This window comes from Pan troglodytes, chromosome 3 (assembly GCF_028858775.2).
Source record: "Pan troglodytes isolate AG18354 chromosome 3, NHGRI_mPanTro3-v2.0_pri, whole genome shotgun sequence".
In the NCBI taxonomy this organism is placed as follows: Eukaryota; Metazoa; Chordata; class Mammalia; order Primates; family Hominidae; genus Pan; species Pan troglodytes.
In genome coordinates, this window is record NC_072401.2 from 101,650,387 (window position 1) to 101,673,902 (window position 23,516).

Sequence of the window (23,516 nt, forward strand, 5' to 3'; positions counted from 1 at the left end):
TGTTGGGTTCCTTACTGGTTTCCCTTCCTGTATCAACCAAGTGTCCTATTTTGGTGGGCCAGCCTTGCACAGCTTTTGTCATTGACATTTGTATCCTAGCAAAATTACACATTACTTCATGACATAAACCTGTGGGGTTGCTTAAGAAGAGAATTGAATCTGAGAATGCCTGAGTGTTGACTAGATATGGAATTCTGCAGGGTACTTTTTAGAATGGGATCTGATCTCCATTCTGCAGATTTAAAGCACATTAAGGTTAAGAAATTTGACTAGTCCAGAATGATTCAGTTTTTTCATCTTCATGGTGTAGTAGTTAGTGCATGAACTGTGCAGCCTAACTCCTAGCAGTGACATTTACTAGCTGTGTAACTTGGATTAGGTACTTAACATTTCTGTGCCTCTATTTTGACCTTTAAAATGGGAATTACGGAGAAGGAAGTGAGAGGGAGAGATGTGTTAAAGCAGCAGTCCCCAAACTTTTTGGCACCAGGGACTTGTTTGTGGAAGAGAATTTTTCCTCAGTTGAGGATGCAGATGGTTTGGGGATGAAACTGTTCCACTTCAGATCAACAGGCATTAGTTACATTCTCATGAGGAATGGGTAACCTAGATCCCTCACAGGCAGTTCACAAAGGGTTCATGCTCCTATGAGAATCTAATGTTGCAGCTGAGGCAGAACTCAGGTGGGAATGCAGGCAATGGGGAGCAGCTGTAAATACAGATGAAGCTTTGTTCCTTGCCCACCCACTGCTCCCTTCCTGCTGTGCACCCAGTTTCTAACAGGCCATGGACTGGTACTGGTGTGTCCGGAATTGGTGGGTTCTTGGTCTCCCTGACTTCAAGAATGAAGCCGCGGACCCTCGCGGTGAGTGTTACAGCTCTTAAGGTGGCGTGTGTGGAGTTTCTTCCTTCTGGTGGGTTAGTGGTCTCGCTGGCTCAGGAATGAAGCCGCAGACCTTCGAGGTGAGTGTTACAGCTCTTAAGGTGGCGTGTCTGGTGTTTGTTCCTTCTGATGTTCGGATGTGTTCGGAGTTTCTTCCTTCTGGTGGGTTCGTGGTCTCGCTGGCTCAGGAATGAAGCCGCAGACCTTCGAGGTGAGTGTTACAGCTCTTAAGGTGGCGTGTCTGGTGTTTGTTCCTTCTGATGTTTGGATGTGTTCGGAGGAGTTTCTTCCTTCTGGTGGGTTCGTGGTCTCGCTGGCTCAGGAATGAAGCCGCAGACCTTCGAGGTGAGTGTTACAGCTCTTAAGGTGGCGTGTCTGGTGTTTGTTCCTTCTGATGTTCGGATGTGTTCGGAGTTTCTTCCTTCTGGTGGGTTCGTGGTCTCGCTGGCTCAGGAATGAAGCCGCAGACCTTCGAGGTGAGTGTTACAGCTCTTAAGGTGTCGTGTCTGGTGTTTGTTCCTTCTGATGTTCGGATGTGTTCGGAATTTCTTCCTTCTGGTGGGTTCGTGGTCTGGCTGGCTCAGGAATGAAGCCACGGACCTTTGCGGTGAATGTTACAGCTCTTAAGGCGGCGCGCCTGGAGTTGTTCGTTCCTCCCGGTGGGCTCGTGGTCTCTCTGGCTTCAGGAGTGAAGCTGCAGACTTTCGTGGTGAGTGTTACAGCTCATAAAAGCAGTGTGGACCCAAAGAGTGAGCAACAGCAAGATTTATTGCAAAGAGTGAAAGAACAACGCTTCCACAGTGTGGAAAGGCACCCGCGGGTTACCGCTGCTTCCCACCCACATCCTGCTGATTGGTAGAGTCTAGTGGTCTGTTTTGACAGGGTGCTGATTGGTGCGTTTACAATCCCTGAGCTAGACACAAAGGTTCTCCACCTCCCCACCAGATTAGCTAGATACAGAGTGTCCACACAAAGGTTCTCCAAGGCCCCACCAGAATAGCTAGATACAGAGCGTCAATTGGTGTATTCACAAACCCTGATCTAGACACAGGGTGCTGATTGGTGTATTTACAAACCTTGAGCTAGATGCAGAGTGCCGATTGGTGTATTTACAATCCCTGAGCTAGACATAAAGGTTCTCCATGTCCCCATCAGATTCAGGAGGCCAGCTGGCTTCACCCAGTGGATCCCGAACCGAGGCTGCAGGTGGAGCTGCCTGCCAGTCCCGCACCGTGCGCCCGCACTCCTCAGCCCTTGGGTGGTCGATAGGACTGGGCGCCGTGGAGCAGGGGGCGGCGCTTATCGGGGAGGCTCGGGCTGCACAGGAGCCCATGGAGGGGGTGGGAGGCAGAGGCATGGCCGGCTGCAGGTCCTGAGCCCTGCTCCGCGGGAAGGCAGCTAAGGCCTGGTGAGAAATCGAGCGCAGTGCCGGTGGGCTGGCACTGCTGGGGGACCCAGTACACCCTCCGCAGCTGCTGGCCCGGGTGCTAAGCCCCTCATTGCCCGGGGCCGGCAGGGCCGGCCGGCTGCTCCTAGTGCCGGGCCCGCCAAGCCCACGCCCACCCGGAACTCCAGCTGGCCCGCAAGCGCAGTGCGCAGTCCCGGTTCCCGCTCGCGCCTCTCCCTCCACACCTCCCTGCAAGCTGAGGGAGCTGGCTCGGGCCTTGGCCAGCCCAGAAAAGGGCTCCCACAGTGCAGCGGTGGGCTGAAGGGCTCCTCAAGTGCCGCCAAAGTGGGAGCCCAGGCAGAGGAGGCGCCAAGAGCGAGCGAGGGCTGTGAGGACTGCCAGCACGCTGTCACCTCTCACTGGTCCGTGGCCTGACGGTTGGAGACCCCTGTGTTAAAGGATACAAAATTATAGCTAGGTAAGAGGAATCAGTTCTAGTGTTTCTTCCACTGTAGGGTGACTATAGGTAACAATAATACGGTGTTTTAAATAGCTAGAAGGAGGATATTGAATGTTCCCAACACAGAGAAATGATGAATATGATTAGTGGGATATGGTAATTACCCCAATTTGATCACTATACATTTTATGTGTTGCAACATTACTATGTACTGCATGAAAATGTATAATTATTATTTGTCAACTAAAAAAATTTTAAAAACTACCCTAAATAAATAAAATGAGAATTATAATAATTTTACCTTACAGGGCTGTTGTGGGGATTCAGTGAGTGAATGCATAATGTACTCAATAAATGTTAGCCATGATCATAATGATCATTTTACTCTGACCTTGAAAATTTCTCAAAGTCATGGTGACATTTTAATGAACAGGTAGCTAGAGGAGTGTTTACATATGATCAAGAGTGTGTACAAAAGTATGTCTTGTACATAATCATTCATTTGGTCAACTGACATTCAGTAACTATTTGTTGTGTATTAATTATGTTAGGCCCTGAGAACACAACAGGAAACCAGATGCGTTTGGTGCCCATCACCAGACAGATTATAGTTTAGAAAGCTATATAGGCAAATAAATACAAGATTATAAATAGTGTGATAAAGTTAGGGGAGGTACAGGGTGCTCCAGGAGCACAATGATATAAACACTAATGTGTTTTGAAATAAGATTTATAACCTTGCTGCTCATCATGTGTATCATGGACCAAAAGCATAGGCATCTCTTGGGAGAGTGTAAGAAATGCAAAATCTCAGGCCTCACCCTACTGGAAACAGAATCTGCTTTTTTGTAAGATTTTTAGGTGATGCATATTGTATGCAATTAAAACAGATTTTAGTTAAAGAGAATGAACAAAACCGTAAGACAATCTAAGCACTTGCAAAGCTATTTCTTGGCCAATTAAGAAAAAATATTTCTTGAGTACCTACTATGTGCAAGGCCTTGATGCAAGGTGGATAGAGTCTCAGCTGGTAAGTGTTTGTTGATTCTCCATAGCTCAAGTCAGATATAATGGCTGTAATGAAAATAATCCATCCTGTGTGGTTTTTAGCTCCTGGGCCTGGCTCACAGACCACACACAGCTATGTGAAAACAGTCTGGTTTTCAGAGAAGACTGTATTATGTAAAAATTAAGTCCTGTTTTAATAAAGTTGAGACATTATCAAACCCTGAATTATATTCAACCTTGATGGAATGGAAGCCTATAATATAACACAAGGAAGGGGCTTATATAATAAAATGTATTTAAAGTAATTGGTCTATGGAAAGTTGCATTTGGAAACCACAAATTTAGAAGGAAGAGAGTAACACAGAAAGATATATCTTATTATTTCCAAATTTACTACAGAAGATAAATAAAGTTATGTATGTATTCATTTCTTCTGCTGTAATTGTATCATAAAATATGTTTTAAAACACTGACTTAGTTTTTGAAATATTGTGCTGGTAATTGGGAACTATTTTTGTAGATGTTATCTATTGTGGTAGAAGAGCTAAATTGTAAATTGCTGAAGAAGCCTTTCAGGGGATGTCAATATTAGCTATAAGCATGCTGAAGTACATTCAGTTTTGTGACATTATTGATGCATCATATCTAAATTGAGCCATAAATGGTACTTAATTTATAGCATCACATAATTACCTTTGCAGGTAGCTTGTGAGGCTTATAAAACAGGCCTCACCTCTGAATGTGTAACAGAGTAGAATACCTTAATGGTTTGACTTTGGGCTCTAACTCAAACTTGCCTTCAAATTCTGGTTTTGTCATGAGTGGGCACATTGTGAAATCAACTGAAATCCTTTGAATTTCAGCCTCCTCATCTGTAATATGGAAGATTCAATGATACAATACATGTTAAGTTTCTAGCAATGCAACTGGTACATATTAAGAGCTAAGTCAAAGGTGGTCATCCTAGACACTCATGGCTATATAAGTTTGTTTCTGTAAATGCACAAAATTCAACTGTAGTAAATAATTCATCAAATGGTGTGATAGACTTCTCTGATGGTTGTAGATTTTAGTGTGCACATGATGTATAATAAAGAGTGCACATGCTGGAGAATCAGGAGACCTGTCCCCAAATACAGCTTTTATATTAACTTGGTCTCTGACTTTGGACAGGATGTGTCAACAGAATTTCCTGGATGTAGTAAGAAACTAAAAAGAGATTCACCCAGGCTGGAGGAGAGATTTATCTATGGATTTCAAAGCAGTAGAGACCAGGGCCTTACTTTATGGCTATGTCTAGGAGGACTGGACAGAGTTCCTATTTGGAGAAGATTCCTGTTTTTCCCCAAGAGCCATATGGAGCAGAAGAAAATAGCCAGATCAGATGGGATGCTGAGGGCACAGGTGATGAACATCTTAGCTGTAACCTTTGCGTGATCAATGACTAGAGAATACAGTCTCCATCCCTGCCCCTCTCCTGAAACCTCAACATTGCACAGGATTTGAAACCCTTGACATGTGTATTGGATCTGTGGGATAGGAGGATAAGGATGGTAAGGGCAAAGAATGAGTGACATTAAAGCATCTATTCCTAAGTTGAATGAAGGGTAAATATCAGAAATTAAGTTAAATAGCAAACATGAAGCAGTAATGTTGCTTTATTGCACAATTCAGTCTGTGGACTAAGATTGATACTCTATCTATCTACCAGCATAGCTGTAGTTGTACTGCTGAAAAATACATTTTAACATTTTCTTTCTATTCAATTTAAGGCAGCATTCTTGGAAGCCCTGCTTTTAGTGTCTACAGTCAACACGAGTTCCATACACAGCACATTTTTAGTTTATCCATTATTGAAAGATTGCTGCCTACAATGAAACCTATATATATATGGTTTTCATGTGTTCTGTTTTTAAATAGTTAATATGAAAACTCCATAAATCAGGAATATTTTTGTATTTTCTAAATCAGGGAACTGTTTTCAATTTTGAAATTTACAAATTGGCTGTTAGTTTAGAAATTTGAAGTAAATCCTTTACTAACTTTATTATTTTATTTCATTTTTTAGTTTTCTGGACTTGCTTCTGTAACACTTTCTCTGGATTGTTTAAGAGGAAGATAAAAGCATAAGAATTATTATTTTAAAAGTAATTTTTATTGTTACACTTGTTAGATTCCACCTGCATAATTGCCTACAAGAGTTATGTCTTTATAATGTCTATCTATAAACAGTTCTCTGATTTAGAAATGAAATTAAATTTTTAGAGGAGAGATTTCTGCATTAAAGGATAAATATGCTAAATATAGTTTTGATAGATATTGATAAATTATCCTTCATAGGAATTGTATAGTTTTGGGCACCCACCAATAAAGTATGAGAACTTTTGTTTCTTTATTCTCTTCAACATTCATTCATTCATCTGCTATACCTTTTTATACAGTTTAAATATGTTCTAGAAACCTGTTGGTTAGGAGTTGTAATTTCTCTCATGCTAGCTAGAAGAGATATTATCATAATTTTTAAAAGGGGAAACTATAAATGTAAATCATTAATCATAACTTTCAGGCAAAATTAGAAATGTATCATTTTCTTCCTGATTTCTACTTTTGGGGAAAGCCTTAAGACTGTATCTACAAAGGCCATTATAAATTCACCGGTTGGTCAGCTCAGGCACCAAAAATATTGTTTTTTTTTCAACCACACTACACTAAGTCATCAATCAGCTGTTTTGTTGTTATGCGGGGACATTGGTGTTCATTTAAGTCAGTCTTTTTGCTGTCTGTTGAGGAAAGAATTTTTGTCAAAAAGAGATAATATTCTTTAATATAAAACTTATAAGTTGCCAGTAATTTGATTTCAATTTCAGATAGTTAAATAATATTTCCTTCTTTTTAACCTCAGTAGAATTATGACTTTGTTATAGCCCACAGTAGAATATTGAGTTAGGTGCAATTCCGTTCATCAGATGTTTGTGGATGTTACTATAGAGTGTAGGGCAGGGAGAGCAGAAGTTCAAACGCAGCTTTGGGAAACATTCTAAGTCAGCTCCATCCAATCCGACAGGTACAGATACATTTGTGATTGAGCACTTTAAAATGTGACCAGTCCAAAGTGAGATGTAGAAAATACACACCAGATTTTTGAAGATTTAGTCAAACATGAAGAATGTAAAATATCACATTAATAATTTTTATATTGGTTACATGTTGAAATAAGATTTTTTATATGTTGGGTTAAATAAAATATATCAATAAAATTAATTTCACCTGATTCTTTCAGTGACTTAAAAACGTGGCTATTAGAATATTCAAAATTTAATATGAGGCTCACACTAAGAAATACAGGACAAGGGCTGGGCACGGTGGCTCACGCCTGTAATCCAAGCACTTTGGGAGGCTGAGGCGGGTGGATCACTTGAGGTCAGGAGTTCGAGACCAGCTTGGCCAACATGGTCAATCCCTGTCTCTACTAAAAATACAAAAAAATTAGCCAGACGTGGTGGCATGTGCCTCTAATCCTAGCTACTGGGGAGGCTGAGGCATGAGAATCACTTGAACCTGGGAGGCAGAGGTTGCAGTGAGCTGAGATTGTGCCACTGCATTCCAGCCTGGTCAACAGAGTGAAAATCTGTCTTAAAAAGAAAAAAGAGAGAAAGAAAGAAATGCAGGACTACACTATTTAAGATCGTTGTCACTTCATTTTAAAAAGAGGAGACTAGAGTGTACTTTGTATATATAGGAGGATTGGAAAATTCTTGGGAAGAGTACTCAGTAAGTGGGAGCTATTAATTTTGCAGGTCAAGTTTATTGAGGTATAATTTAAGTATGCTAAAATTCATTTTTCTTAGTATAGAATTCAATGAATTTTGAATGAACCACACTGTCATGTAACCACCACCACAGTTAAAATTTATAACTGTTCCACCACCACAAAATATTACTTTGCGTGTATTTCTAATTAACCCCTCATCCCATTCCCAGTCCTTGGCAAATAATGATCTCTTCCATAGTGACATACAAATATCATTAAACAAGTATATAGATTTTTGAGTCTGGTTTCTTTCACTAAGAGTGATACATTTGAAATTCATCCAGGTTGTTGTGGGTATTGGTAGTTTTTTTTTTTTTTTTTTTTTTTTTGATTTCTGAATACAGTTTCATTGCACGGCTATACCACAATTTGTTTATCCATTTACCAGTTGAAAGACATTTGAGTTGCTTCCAGTTTTTGATATTAAACATAATCTCATTATGTATATATTTGCTTACAAGTTTGTATATGAACATAACATGTTCATTTCTCCAGAATAAATACCTAAAAGTGAAATGCTGAGTCTTATGGTAAAGTGTGTTTAATTTTATAAGAAATTTAGCTAGGTGTGGTGGCATGTGCCTGTAGTCCCAGCTACTCCAGAGGCTGAGGAGGGAAGAAGATCAAGCCCAGGAGGTCAAGGCTGCGATGAGCTGTGATGGCGCCACTGTACTGTAGCCTGTGTGACAGAGCAAGATCCTATCTCAAAATAATAATAATAATTTCATAAGAAACTGCTAAAATGATTTTCAAAATGGCTGTTCCATTTTGTCTTCCACCAGCAATGTATGAGTGTTCCAGGTGCTTCATATCCTGGCCAGAACTTGATGCTGTCATCTTTTAATTTTTTTTTTTTTAATTTAGGCCCTTTTAATAGAATGTAACAGTAGCTCATTGTGGTTTTAATTTTAATTTCTCCTATAACCCCTGTTGTTCAACATCGGATTTTATAAGCTTATTTGCCACCCTTATATCTTCTTTGGTGAACTATATACTCAAATCTGTTGCCTATGTATTTTTATGGAATTATTTGTTTCCCTATTATTGAGCTTGAGAGGGCTTTATGTGTTCTGGATGTAAGCCCTTTATTAGATATGTGTTTTGCAAATGTTTTCTCTGTCTGTGGTTTGTGTTTTTATTCTAACAGCATCTTTTGGAGAAAAATTTAAAATTATGATAATGTCTAATTTATTATAATTTTATGGGTCATATTTTTGGTGTCATGTCCAAGAAATTTTTGTCTAAGTCAAGGTCACAAAGATTTTTGTTGTAGATTTTCTTATATGTGTTTTATAGTTTTACATTTATGAGTATGATCTATTTTAGTTACTTTTTGTGTATGATACAAGGTATGAATTAGAACTTTTTTTACATATAGATTTCCAGTTGTTCCAGCACCATTTGTTAAAAACCAATGCTTTCTCTATTGAATTGCCTTTGCATTTTTGTGAAAAATCAATTGCTCATGTATAGTTACTCTATTTCTAGTATTTATTCTATACCATGAATCTACATGTCTGTCTTTTCACCCCTATTACACTGTTATAATACATCCTGAAATCAGATAGTGTGAGTCTTCTAAATTTGTTCTCATTCAGAAGTATTTTGACTTTTTTATTCTTATGCATTTTCATATATATTTAGAATCAGTTTGTAGATTTCAAAAGAAAATGTCTACTTGAATTTGAATGGAATTGCTTTGCAACCAGATTACTTTGGGGGAAATTTGCATCTTAATTCTATTGAGTTTTCCAACAATAGACATGATGTAGCTCTCTATTCAGATCTTCTTCGATTTCTTTTATTAGAGGTTTACAGTTTTCAGCACAGAACCTGCATATATTTTGTTAGATTTATAGCTAAGCATTTTATGTTTTTGATGCTATTTTAAAATTACAATTTCTAACTGTTTATTGCTAGCATATGGAAAAAATAGAAATACAGAAATACTATCTAGAAATGCAGAACTACAATATACAAAATAAACTTGACCTTGTTTTTTTCATTCTTGCTAATATCACTTATTAGTTCTACTAAGTTTTGGTAAGTTCTTTGAGATTTTCTCCACAAGCAATCACGTTCTCTAAAAATAAGGACAGTTTGGCTGGGTGCGGTGGCTCACGCCTGTAATCCCAGCACTTTGGGAGGCCGAGGTGGGCAGATCACGAGGTCAGGAGATCGAGACCATCCTGGCTAACACGGTGAAACCCCGTCTCTACTAAAAATACAAAAAATTAGCCGGGCGTGGTGGCGGGCGCCTGTAATCCCAGCTACTCGGGAGGCTGAGGCAGGAGAATGGCGTGAACCTGGGAGGTGGAGCTTGCAGTGAGCCGAGATCGCGCCAGTGCACTCCAGCCTGGGCGACAGAGCGAGACTATGTCTCTAAATAAATAAATAAATTAATTAATTAAAATAAGGACAGTTTTAGTTTTATTCCATTCATTCCAATCTGGATGCTTTTTTTTTTTTTTTTTTTTTGCTTTTATTGCACTGACAAGGACCTCAAGTACAGTGTTGAATATGAGTAGTAAGAGAGGACATTCTTGCCTTGTTCATACTCTGAGAGGGAAAGCATTCAGTCTTTCCTCACTGACTATGAAGTTAGCTGGAAGTATTTTTGAGATGCTCACTTTCAAGTTGAGGAAGTGCTCCACAATCCCTCTTTGCTGAGAGGTTTTATCATGAGTGGATGTTAAACTTTGTGAAATATTTTCTCTGCATCTTGTGAGATGATTATATGGTTTTCTACTTTAATTTATTGATGTGGTGAATTATATCTATTGATTTAAAAATGTTCAACCAGATTTACATTTACTGACATATTTAGTCATGGTATGTTGTCTTCTTTTTATTCCTGAATCCACTTGCTCATATTTTGTTGAGGACTTTCACTTCAATTTCAATAATATTCCTCCTGTTTCTTGAGGAATATTATTAGGAGTTTTCTCTCCTTTCTTCCTTTCTTGTTCTATCTTTGTCTGGCTTGGGTGTCAGTACAGTGCTGGTCTTATTGAAGATTTTTATACAGTGTTTCCTCTTCTTATATTTTCTGAGAGAGTTTGCGTAGAATTGGTGTTCATGCTTTTCAGTTTAATTTTAAATACCATATCCTTGGAAAGACTTTCCTAACATTCCAATCTAAATTAGATTCCTTCTGGCTTTTAGTGTCTTTTTTCTTTGTACATTTTATTATAACTTATAAGTATATACATATATTTTAGGCTTATTTCTGTAACGTTTTCATCTTGTTCCAGGAGTCCAGGCCCATTTCTCTGTTGTTCACCATGATATGCTCATTCTTTGCGCAGTGTCTGATACTTAATAATTATTGGCTGAATAGATAAATAAATCTCTAGAGTTTAGCAAATGTCATTATTTATTATTTATCATTACAGTGGTGAGTATTATACCTATAATTGCTTACTATGTATGTGTGTAACTTTACTATTGTGGCAAGGAAAGCACTTAACACACAATCATAATGGGTACTAAAAAACATAATATTGTAATAGAACTAGATCATTGCTTACATAGTGAATTATAATGTGGAGCTACAGTTTCCATAAATTACTTTAATCCTGATAAAAATGCTTTTATATTTTGTCATGTGTCTTGAAAAAAAGACCCAAAATTTTGTGAAATGTTAGATCTCGCATTTAGCCTTTGCATGAAAAAAAAAGAATAATTTAGTAGAAATGGGATTTTAATTATTTAGCTTTCAAAGATCAAATATGATAAATTTAAATGAAGAATTCATGTTATACAATACTTTGAGTATTTTCTAACTTTCTTTTTTCAAATAAAATCTACAAAATATGCTTTGGTAACACAAATAGCAATTGGTCAGAGCAGGAAACTACGGAGCATGTGGTCCCAATTTTGGGGCACAGAAGCAGCCTTATCTGCTGAGGCATACAAAGGAAAAAGATTAAGGAAGTGTTTACAATTCATTCTAGTGGCTTCCATTTCAAATAATTTTTCAACTTATTCCCAGTTAAACAACTGCTGGAAGTTCTCTTTTCCAGTAGCATCAGTAGTTTTGGAGGGTAGAAGAGAAATGACGCCTATGGTTAGCTAATTGAATGTGCTATAGAAGTGTTACATGAAGTCGAGCCTACAGCTGTCTCTTTACAATTTTAAGTTCAGCCTAAAGGCTTCTCTGTACATAGTGAACTGTAACTTAATTAGACGTGTAAACAGGCGGTAACCTACTCTTGTACCAATCACTGGGTTTCAGCCAATCCAAGGCAGACAACTGTTAAAACCATGTTTAAGTAAGGCAAATGCCAAGCTGTAAACAATCCAGCTGTTTTTGTACTCCACTTCCATTTCTGCACATTTTCCTTTTTCTTTTCATAAATATTCTTCAACCACTTAGTGCTGGAGTATCTCTGAACCTATTCTGGATCAGGGGCTGCCCCATTCCTGCATTGTTCTTTGCTTAATTAAAGTCTGTTAAATTTAATTTGTTTAGATTTTTCTATTTTCACAGAAGAGACCATGACTATATTAAAAATAAAGCAAAAAACCCAAAATCTAAATTAAAGCCAAAGTGACTTTCCCTTGCCAGTTGAGTTTCATTCATTCATTCTTTCAACAAACACAGAAGGCGTAATATGTAGCAAGTGCTATGACAGAGGACGGAGATTAAATGGGGAGCCGAATAAATGAAGTACTTCACAGAGCTTGAAGTTCAGTGGGAGAATAGGAACAACATACAGGAGATAACGGCAAGTGATGTTAAGTTCTTTGATATGGGATGTGCAGGGATTACAGTCATACAAATAGGAGGAATATTCACCTAGGTAAGAAGCGGTTATTTGGGGAAGCTTTCCTATTTAAGCTGGTGTTTGAAAGATGCATAGGAACTAAGTATGTGAGAGGAGGTGAGGAGTGGAATAAATGTTATGCACAGAAGAATCAATACTGTTAACAACAACCAGTATTTGGGGGCATTTACTACATGAGGTACTATGATAAGAATTTCATATGAGTAGTCATAATCTCATTTGATCTTTACAGTGACCCTATGACTTGGGTGTTACTGTTATAAATTTAGAAATGAGGATGAGGAAACTGGGTCACAGAGAGTTTAGAAACTTGCCTCAGGTTACTCAAGTAGAGCCAGGATTTGAAAAGTGTTGCTCTATGAGTGGCTGGTTTCAGGAGAGAAGTTCAGAATAGCTGAAGTGCATAATGTGGATGGATGGAGGTTGTTAGAGGAGGGAAGTGGGGAAATGATGAGGAATGAGATTGGAAAGGGAGGATATAGAAGTCAGATTCCAAAAGGCCTTGCAAGCCTCATAAAGGAGCAACTTGAATATCACTTAAATGTTAGCCATCCTAATTACACTTTAAATTCCTGCTTTAAAGTATTTCTGGAGCTCCTTTATCTTACTTGATGTAGTGTAGAATATAGTCCTGGCTCAGCTGCCATGACTTAAACGTGACAGACTATATTCTAGTAGAAACCGATTTTGGTTGAGAAGTTTTTATACCTTTAAGTAAAATAATCAGAAAAACTTCCTTATAGGAATTTCTATCTTCCTGACAAATAGCGTTCATTGTCTATAGTTATTTTTGCTGAAGTATATTTATTTTATTTTAATCTTTGGGTTAGATAGGATACAATGGACTGTTCTTTTTTGTTGTAAGAGTACCTCACAAATAATCTGTTATAAAAAATAAGGTATTACGTTTTGTGAATGTTTAAATGTAATTTACAAAGTAAGTTCAGGTTCAAAATTTTCCCTATATGTAACCATTATATTAGAATTCTCTTTTTGAGTGGGAGAGGAAGGGGAGTTATTTTTAGTATGGAGGTGTTTTATGCATGAAAGTGACATTTTTCAAGCATATTAATGCAAATGATAATTGACAAAAAGTGCGGTGTTCTGAGGGATTGGAGGGGACTCATTAAATCAGGAATGAGCTAGTGGGTACAGGAGGCTATGTTCTTAACCCTAGCCAATCATATTATACTCAAAGAGCCAGGAAAAAGAGTATATGTATTAGGATTCTCCAGAAAAACTGAACCAACAGGAGACAGAGAGATAGATAGATAGATAGATAGATAGATAGATAGAGAGATAGATAGATAGATAGATGAGGTGATCTATTATGGGAATTAACTCATGGGATTATGGAGGCTTTTCTGAAATGAAATGGAAGTTTTGTCTTTGTGTTTGCTTGAGTACCTGCTTGGGAACCCTGACCTTAGTTCTAGGAATGTAACAAATTCTAATTTTTGGTTTGCTAATTCAGGGTTAAAGAAAATCTTCTACATTTCCACTTTATGATCAACCACCTTAAATGTTGATAAAGGAACCTGTAAAATTATGAGTGAGGTGAGGGGGAAGGGTAAATATGGAAAAAAGAAAGGTAGCTTCCCTTGTTTTGTTAAACTTTCATTTAGTTACAGGGTTTATGAAGGAGCCAAGAGAGTCAAGGCAGCTTTCTACAAATTGAGCTGTCACATTCATTCTCTCATACACTAGAGTTGCCACTTAAAAATATTAAAAAAAAAAACAACGATGTTGACCATCTAACAGGACTAGTTGACTCAGCCACCAAGTTACCAAATTGCTTCATTTCTGGAAGAATTCCAGCATCTGAGAATTTGAGTTTTTCTAGAAGTCGGCTTGGTAAAAGTGGGTCAGTCCCCTGGGACTTTGTCTCCTCTTACAATAGGAAAGCCTTGATCTGACACAGCACAGTTGGTCTCCTTACAGGTCCGCTGAAGTCCATGAGATACAGGAGAGTTTGCCAACACTATTGGTGAGTATTTGTTCACTTTGGGATTAAGACACCTCGTGAGTCTCTGCATATGGCAACATTCTTCAACAAATATTTTGTATCTAAACAGGGAGAGCCCTTGGTAAAACCATAAAGTAGGTGAACTTTACCTTTCGTGATCCTTTACACTTCTTCTCTATGCAACCTGGGGTCTTGTGACATTGTAAAATATGTATTTGGCTTTTGACTCTTGTTTCCTGGCATGCAAATTCTAAAATGCTTAGGTCCTCCAGAGTGATGGTGTTTGTGTATGTTAATGATTAACTGATGGCTGGATGCCCTTAGGTAGCTTTAGGAAGGGGGTTGGTCACCAGAAAGACAAAGGATGGATTAGAGGGTTGGGACTTTCAGCCCCACCCCTGACTTCTGGGGAGGACAGAGAGGCTGAAGTGCTGTGAGGTAAAAACAACTCAAACTGCATTTTTCCTCTGCTCTCACACCACAATAATCACAATCAACACAGAAGGCTTCTGTGACCAATGTGTGGGTTTTCCCCCCACATATGAATTCTACAGCAGTCATCAGCTAGGTGCCCTCCAATTCAGTTTCCATACTATCTACTGGAGACAGCCAATGGCCAATGGTTTAATCAATCATGCCTATGGAATGGCATAAAAACTCAGAAGGGAGGGATCAGAGAGCCTCCAGAGAGTTGAACACATGGAGGTTCCTGGAAGGAGCTGCACCCAGGGAGGGCATAGAAGCTCCACGCCCCTTTCCCCATACCTTGTCCTATGCATCTCTTCCTTGGTTTCCTTTGAAAAATCCTTTCTTGCAACCAGTAAATGTATGTAAGTGTTTGAGTTCTGTGAGCTGCTCTGGCAAATTAATCAAGATCAAAGAGGGAGCCTTAGGAGCCCCAACTTGAAGCCAGTTGGTCAGAAGTTCAAGAGACCCGGACTTGAGACTGGTTTCTAAAGGCAAGAGGGTGGGGGAGCTGATCTTGTGGGACTGAGCCCTCAACCTGTGGCATCTGGTGGTGTCTCCAGGTAGATAGTGTAGGAATTGAATTAGAGGGCACCTAGCTGGCAGCCGCTGCATAACTGATTGCTTGTTTGGTGTGTGTGGAAGACCTCACACATGTTTGGTCATGGAAATTTTCTGTGTTGATTGTGGATGTTGTGGTGTGACAGCAAAGGAAAAATGCAGTTTGAGTTGGTTTGTCTTCACAGCGCCTTTCGCTCATTCCCACCCTGGCTACCTCAGCATCTTTGGGCTTTCTGATGTACTTAGCCTGGGAGTCCCAGCTTCTTCATTGTTGGAAAAGTTTGCACACCTTTACAGTGCCTCATGCTCCAAGCCTTTCCCATTTACTTCAGTTCCCCTTTCGAAACCGCCCAGCTTAGCTCCAATCCCTCAATGCTCTTATTTTTAGGAAACAACAGGTAGTGCACATCAGATATACTATAATTTTTGTTAACACATTAGATTGCTTATATTTTTATCTCTCTTGCATAATATAATGTCAGCCTAGTTAAAAAGGTAGAAAATTAAAACATTTCAACAAACAAATGGGGAGGGCCTTTATAGGGCATTTGTTTCACATTCTTTAAGTAAATGCCTGCTCCTCAAATACCTAGAACTCATTTCGTGGTTATGTTTCCATTTTTCTTCAAGGTATTTTTGAGCAATTATAATTTAAGCATTTGGGGAGTTTTCAACATAAAGAATAATGTAAAATAAATAATGCTTTTGCATGTATTCCAGGTAAGTCTTTAGGACTAAGAGTCCCAGAGACTATGCAAATTTTTTTCATCAATTTCAGTAGACTTTAAGATAAAAGCTAATCTAATTGTTTTACTTACCAGCTAAGAAACAGGGATTCAGGGACGAGGGAAGTCTTTATTAAGGTCACGGAGATGTTTATTGACAGAAAGGGAACCAGAACTCTGTTTTAATATGATTGATAGGATACATTTTATTTAAATAAAGATTAATAGCTTTAAATATTTATTACAAACATTGAGACATATTTCCAGTTATAAAGATAATTGTTTTAACACTATTCTTCCCCATTCCATCTATCCACTAGATCTCTAATTTGCTTTTTAAAATTATTTATTTATTTATTGTATTTTTAATTGGTAAATCATAGTTGTACATAGTTGTACCTATTTTGTGGGGGTACATGTGATATTTTGATGCATGTATACAATTTATAATGATCAAGTCAGGGTAATTGGGATATCCACCACCTGAAACATTTATCTGTTATTTGTGGTAGGAACATTATAATTATTCTATTCTAGCTATTTTGAAACATACTATTCCAGTTTCCTTTTAAATCTAACCCAAAATTCACCTTCCTGTAAGAAAATGTGTGATTACCTTACTTAAAATTTTTTCAACTTGACATTTCCCCAGACTTTAAGAAAGTAATTTTAGAATATTTATGTTTAGCATGAATTTATTTATTTAAAGAGAAAGCTACTGTGTCTAGATTGTTTGTCTTATTTTCCCCATAAATAAACATGCTCCTTTTTCACTCCATAATACTCAATGGATGCTCTGAAAATGCTGGTGCCAAATTACTTTTGATTTCTCTCTTTTCCCCATATTGTTTTCTCTACCTTCTTTTTTCTAGGCCACCTTAGTCTGACAATGCAAGGTATAGTAGAAGTTAAGCGAAACATTCTCAGGGCTGATAACAGTTGAAAGTAATTTCATCTGGTCTTTTGGAGAGTGTGCCTTAAGGAAGATGGGTAGCTTTTCACGTATAGGGTATTCAAAGCCAAAAAAATGCAAGGAAATAGTCTAGAAGTATAAGAAAACTGGTTGTAAGGGGAGAAAAAAATTCTGGGAAGGTACAAGAAAAAAAATTCTGGGAAGGTACAAAAGCATGAGGGAAACAGTGTCCAATTTAGATCAACCTTCTGTCTCCACCTTTGTATCCCTGCTGTTAATTCAAGAAAATGAGCTCCCAATTTAATTGTGGTGTGGGTATGCACCTGTTTAGCTGTGTGTTCAGAAAGCTCCTAAATTTTTGCACATCAAATGATTCCTATAATGCCCTGAAAGAATCAGTGCTTCCCAGAAAATCTCAAGCTTATTCCTTAGGAGTTTATTTCTCCCTGGTGGAATTTGATTCACCATCACATTTATAGTGGGTGTTTTGATTTTGTATTGGTGACTTGGGCACACAGTACATTTTTCTAGACAGTGTTGTCATGAAATGTGACTTGCAAAACTAAAGGCTGAAACAGCATTTTAAAAAATTCTTTTAGGCAAGAATCGAGATTGAATGTTGTACTATTTTTTAACACCTTTCTCTACCTTTCTTTGCTTCTGTTAGACTCTGACAAGGGTTTTTGATGCTTAAGAATGAATTGGAAAAAAACATCAGAACAAATAAGATGCAGCATCTCAATTCCCTATCATGAGCTGAGGATGTAGGTTTTAGTCTCTTTCTTGGAGCTGTCAGAAGTGAAAGTCATGCTCATTCAAATTTCTTATTGAATGTAGTATACAGTTCTTGGGTGCTAATTGCCTAGGAACTCCATTTCCCCACTTCTGAGATAACTGGGTACAAGGGATGGGGTGAAGCAAAGATGATTCCCTGTTTCTTTCTTCTCTTCTTTCCTTCTATCCCCAGGGTGCAGGTATCAAGCCAGAAATTTTGTCTAATAGTGCTCAGAAATTATACTATGAAAGGTGATTGGTGTCAGTAAGATGAACTTGTTTTCTTTTCTTTCTATTTGTTTTTGGTAATAATTTGTTATAAAGAATCTGACTGACCTAAACTTACCTCTTGAGATGGCCAGTAAAAATCATGCACCAGCTTTTCAGAACAAAGAGAGGAATAGTGACGATTGTGAACTTGAAAAGCCTCCAGGGTGAAGCCAGGAATTTGGGGGAAAGGTAAACGGGTTAAAAATATAGACATAATATTGGGAAGAAGGAAAGAAGAGGAAGGGAGGCCAGAGAAAGAAAGACTGCAAGATACTTAACCCAGACAGACTCGAAAGTAGTGCTTTTCAACAATGCCTCCCCTCCACTAGCAAAGAGTGACATTTGGTCATTTCTGAAGTTATACTTGGTTGCCACAGCTTGTGTGGGAGGTAGGTGATACTGGTGTCTAGTGAGCAGGGCTAGGAATGCTGCTAATCATCCTTCAAGGTTCAGGATAGCCCCCACAACAGACATCTATCTAACCCAAATTGCCAATCGTTGTGTCATTGAGAAATCTGCTTTAAACCACCTGAACAGGGATTCAACAGGGAAAATAATATTTTAAGCAGCCTTCATGTGTTCATGTGTGTATACAACCAGCATATAGTAGATTATTTTCTTTCTGGTAATGTACTCTACTTACATTCCCTCCTAGAACTTGTGGGCATAGCTGAAGATTTACATGAGTTTTGTTCCCCCTCACCCATTCCTTATCTGAGACTTGATATGTAAGCCTGAGTGCATACACTTTTTTTTCTTGGCATATTAAATCTCTTTAGTCTTCCTATGTTATAACTTCAGCAATTCCATTTAGAGTCTTTTACCAACCTCACCAGTAGAAAACTAATTCTCAAGAGTGCACTCCTTTAAGTACTGGATTTAGTTATTTTTTTCAACAAATATTTACTGAGGGCCTAATGTGTACAGGGCACTGCTGTAGATTCTTCACGTACATCAGAACGTCAGTGAACAAAACAAAGATTTTTTGCGCATCTTATATTTTGTCGAGGAAGACAGACAATAAACAATAAACATAATAGCTAAGTAAAGGATATGATATGTTAGAAGGGGTGAAGAACTTTGTAAAAATTAAAAAAGAAGAAAAAGAAGGTAAGGCAGTGACAGTGGAGCAGGTGGTACACAGTATCAGCCAGGATATCAGGGAAGACCTCAGGGCTTTGTTACTTTTTCTAAGCTGCCATTTTGATTAGATTTATGGAGAAAAGTGGATGGTGCAAGCCAACGTTAAGTCATATAGCACAAAACAATGACGAAAATACCCCCTTGAGACATCTAGCTACATTATAATGTCCCTTTCTCCTCTTCAGTGTCTTTGATTCTGTCCTTTTCTTTTGAATGCCAAGGTCTTATTGGACCAGGGCTCTATGTGATTATTTTCTCTCATATAGATGGTTCCATTAGGAAGTGCCTTCCATTAAAAGCCTCTTAACTGACATTACATAGTAATGATTCTAGGACTGTGATGTTGTTTAGATTGTTCCTCAAATTAAAAGGGCACAGAAAATAACTTGCTAGTGAGTAACAACCATAAAATAATAGTGATTCGCAGTGTTCAATGGATAGTTTGAAATTGCACATCTAATTCCCTCAATTGTCTCTATGAAAATTGTGTTTTCAGAGTCATAAAATAGCATGGTAGTGTTGTATGCAATCTTGATAAATTAAACACTACCTATATCTTTTTTTTGACAAGAGAATTTTCTTTGCTTTCACATTAATCACAAGCTTACTTCTAAATGACAACACATGCAAATCTCTAGATTTCTTGGAATAATTATTTTGGAAATCTTATTGGTCACAGATTATCTCTGTTCTTGATGACGGGATAGCTTTGAAAGAATGTAAGCCAATGGCTCTTTATTCTAGCTAACAGCTTTACTGTAAAATTTCAGCCCGCATATACACAGATCATATAAAATTTTGACTTTGTTAGTCTTTCAGCATCTTTGTTTTTATTCAGCCAATTTGAATTTCAGGGAGAATTCAGCTGAATAAAACATCTTATGTAAATTTTGTTTGATCTTGCTTACATTTTTACTCTTAATGAGGCACAGATTCTTAAATCAGCCAACTTGAACCAATACAGCAGAAAGGCGATGCACCCTAACACAGCCAGCTTTTCCTGTTCTAGGGGATTATGTTCTTAAGTAGCCCACTTTATTGTTTGTTGAACAAACATATCTTCCTTAGTTTTGCAGCTTTGGAAAATGGTTCTGATTTCCTGACAGAGCCTTGGTTGTCTAGAGCAGGACTGGGACTGAAGACCAAGTAACTCCTGTCCTTCCCCTTGTATGCAACATTCTCTGTTCCTTCCTTCTACTGCCCCATTTCCCAGTGCTTTCCTGTCCCTGTTTCTGATTTTTGCCTGTACACCGTGAATAGACTTCCCACTACATTTTTTATTTTACTCTCCACCTGTAAAAGCTACAATTCTCATGTCTACCATGGGAAAATAGGGCACATTCTTCAAAGTTCAACTCAAAAGCCATTTTCTATTTGAACTCTTTGCCAAACATTAAGCTGGATGTCACTTTCTTCCTTCAAACTTCTCTGGCATTATTGTGGGTACTGTTTCTGTTGCATCCATTCTCTCTCCCTTATTGTTGGGATAACTTGTGCACATCTTATTTTCGTTTCAAGCCTGTGAGCTCCTGGAAGGTGGAGACTGTGTCATTGTGTATTGTAGAGAGCACAGTTCAACACCTGGACCAATTAGGAGACTGATTATTTTTAATTGAGTGCATGAGTATAATATCTTAGGGAATATGCACTCACATTAGCAAAGTACATTTTCTCTGTTTGCATCTCTTTCATTTCAGATTCCATAGGTAATCTGGAATGGAGGCATGGAGGTGGAAGTTCTGGACTCTTCTTCTCAATGTCTAGCTAACCTGGTCAGAGGCTTGCCAGTAGGGGCCCCGATAAAAGGAAGCTACACCCAAGATATGAGACAAGAATATGGGACAGTTAGCTTTGATCTCTGAATGTGTTGTGTATTGGTTTCAGTGCCCATCTCATAGAAATAAAATACTGCTTTATTCTGCATTTAATTCTTTGTATTGAAAAAGTCTTTATGTAAGAACATAACAGAAAATATACAGCCCTTTTTAAATGAAAATTTTATTGCATTAGAAGGAAATTATCATTAGATTTCACAGAAGAATAAAAATCTTTATTAGTCAAATGTCCCAAAGCAAAATTTTCTTACAATTTCATTAGATATAACTTCTTAAATTCTAAACTATAATTTGACTCACCAAATGCAATGTATTCATGTAGCTACCAAAGTTTAAGACATTCAGAAGGATAATAATAATAAAAACTAGTAAATATCTAAGCAATTTATCCAAAGCAATATGTAATAAATGCAAAAACTACTGCTGTCAAAAATGTATTTGTAAGCGTAAATCCAGGAGGAAATGTGCTAGGAAAGTTGCAATGTCTACGATACCTGCCATTTCCATGGTAAAACTTGCACACTGTTGGGTATGGGGTGCTTAACGATGTTGCATAGGAATTCTCACAGCGTCCTGTGCTGAACTCTGAGGAGAGTCTTTTCAGTAACCCTCGAGGGTGTTTCTCATGCCCAATTTATTCATGTAAAGGATAAAAAGCATTATTGCTAGAAAAGAACTTCAGGTTTAGGCAAACGACAAGCCAACCTCTGGATAATAAAGCAGGCAGGCAGAATGTGGCAGTGCATATTTGAGGCAGTCAATTTCAGTAGAAATTCATTAAGTAGAATGCTCCTAAGGGGACTTAGAGCAAGTATGTTAGCAGAGACAATAACGAAGGGCCTGGGTAAAAGGAAGCAACACCCCAAACAACACCAAAACAAGACAAGAAAACCTGGGGCATGCTTAGGGGAAACTTGGACGACATGTGAAGAATAAGACCAGACCAGAATGGAGACAAGCCCAAGAGCTAGAACTAAGGGTTTTCCTTGACATTTTTGGAGGAGAAAACAGAAGGGTGAGACTCTGAATTTGCATCCTTTGTAGATGTTCATGTAGATTTATACCTAAGGTAACTGTACCATAAATTGTGTATGGTTCTTTGCGCAGGGTATGGATTTACACTTTTCTGGAAATCTTTAGGTCATATCCACAAAGACTCAGTATAAAGAACCATTGTTTCTGATGGAATTAGCTGGCAATTTGAATCAAGATTTTTGTGTGAGCAGAACCAGAGGTAGCAGTTTCACAAATCCAATTAATTCACAATTAAAACTTACAATGGAAATGCAAAATTTTTATTACATTTATAACTAATTGGCTTTCTTCCAAAATCCTTATTTACTAATAGCAGGAAAAAATTAAATTTTCTGTATAGTTTAAAATGTTATTGATCTAATAATTTAAATTTTCAATTTATAAAATAATCTGCCCAGTTGTTCAGCAGCTTCCCTCACTCCCTGCTTTTTTTCCTCAGACATGTATGGAGAAGGCGTATGACTTATGTGGTCTTGGGTGGTGGAGAAGACTCAGAGTCCTCAAACTAAATGTACCTTGGTGACTTGATATTGCTTGCCTGCTGTCATATACAACCGAAGTTTGTGGCTAATGTAATGTTACTTTGGTTAGGGTTAGGGTATATACAATATATTGTTAATTACAGTCAACCTACTCTGCTATCAAACATTAGAATTTATTCTAACTGTATGTTTGTACAACCTCTCTCCATCCTCCTCCCCGCCCCCAATGCCGCCAAACACGCCCTTCCCAGCCTCTGATACCCATCATTTTACTATCTAACTCCATAAGATCAAAGTTTTTAATTCCTAAATATGAGTGAGAACATACAATCTTTGTCTTTCTGTGCCTGGCTTATTTCACTTAAGACAATGACCTCTAGCTCCATCCGTGTTTCTGCAAATAACATGATTTCATTCTTTATTTTGGCTGAATAGTATTTCATTGTGTATATATACCATAATTTTCTATCCATTCATCCATTGATGGATACTTAGGTTGATTCCATGTCTTTACTTTTGTGAACAGTGCTGCTGCAATAAACATCGGTTCAGGTATGCCTTTGAAAAACTGATTTTCTTTCCTTTGGATAAATACCCAGTAATGGGATTGCTGAATCATACAGTACTTTATTTTTATTTTTTTGAGAACTCTCCATACTGCTTTTCATAGAGGCTATGCTAATTTACATTTCCACCAACAGTGTATGGGAGTTCCTTTTTATCCACATTCTGGCCAGCATCCATTATTTTATATCTTTTTAATAATAACCATTCTCACTGGAGTAAGATGACATCTTATTTTGGTTTTGATTTGCATTTCCCTGATGATTAATGATGTTGAGCATTTTTTTAAATATACCTGTTGGCCATTTATATGTCTTCTTTTTAGAAATGTCTATTCGTGTCCTTTGCCCACTTTTTCATGTGATTATTTGCTTTTTTACTGTTGAGTTGTTTTTGAGTTTGTCATATATTCTGAATATTAGTCCTTTGCCAGATGATTAGTTT

The 23,516-nt window shown here is 37.8% G+C and overlaps 1 long non-coding RNA gene across 1 annotated transcript in view; it reads left to right on the forward strand.

Annotated features, from left to right (window-relative positions):
* The first annotated feature begins 2,493 nt into the window (after positions 1–2,493).
* Positions 2,494–23,516, forward strand: part of LOC134809901 (uncharacterized) — a 357,341-nt gene continuing 336,318 nt past the window's right edge. The window contains exon 1 of the long non-coding RNA XR_010156657.1: positions 2,494–2,748. This is a non-coding gene — a long non-coding RNA (uncharacterized LOC134809901). The remainder of the gene's footprint in view (positions 2,749–23,516) is intronic.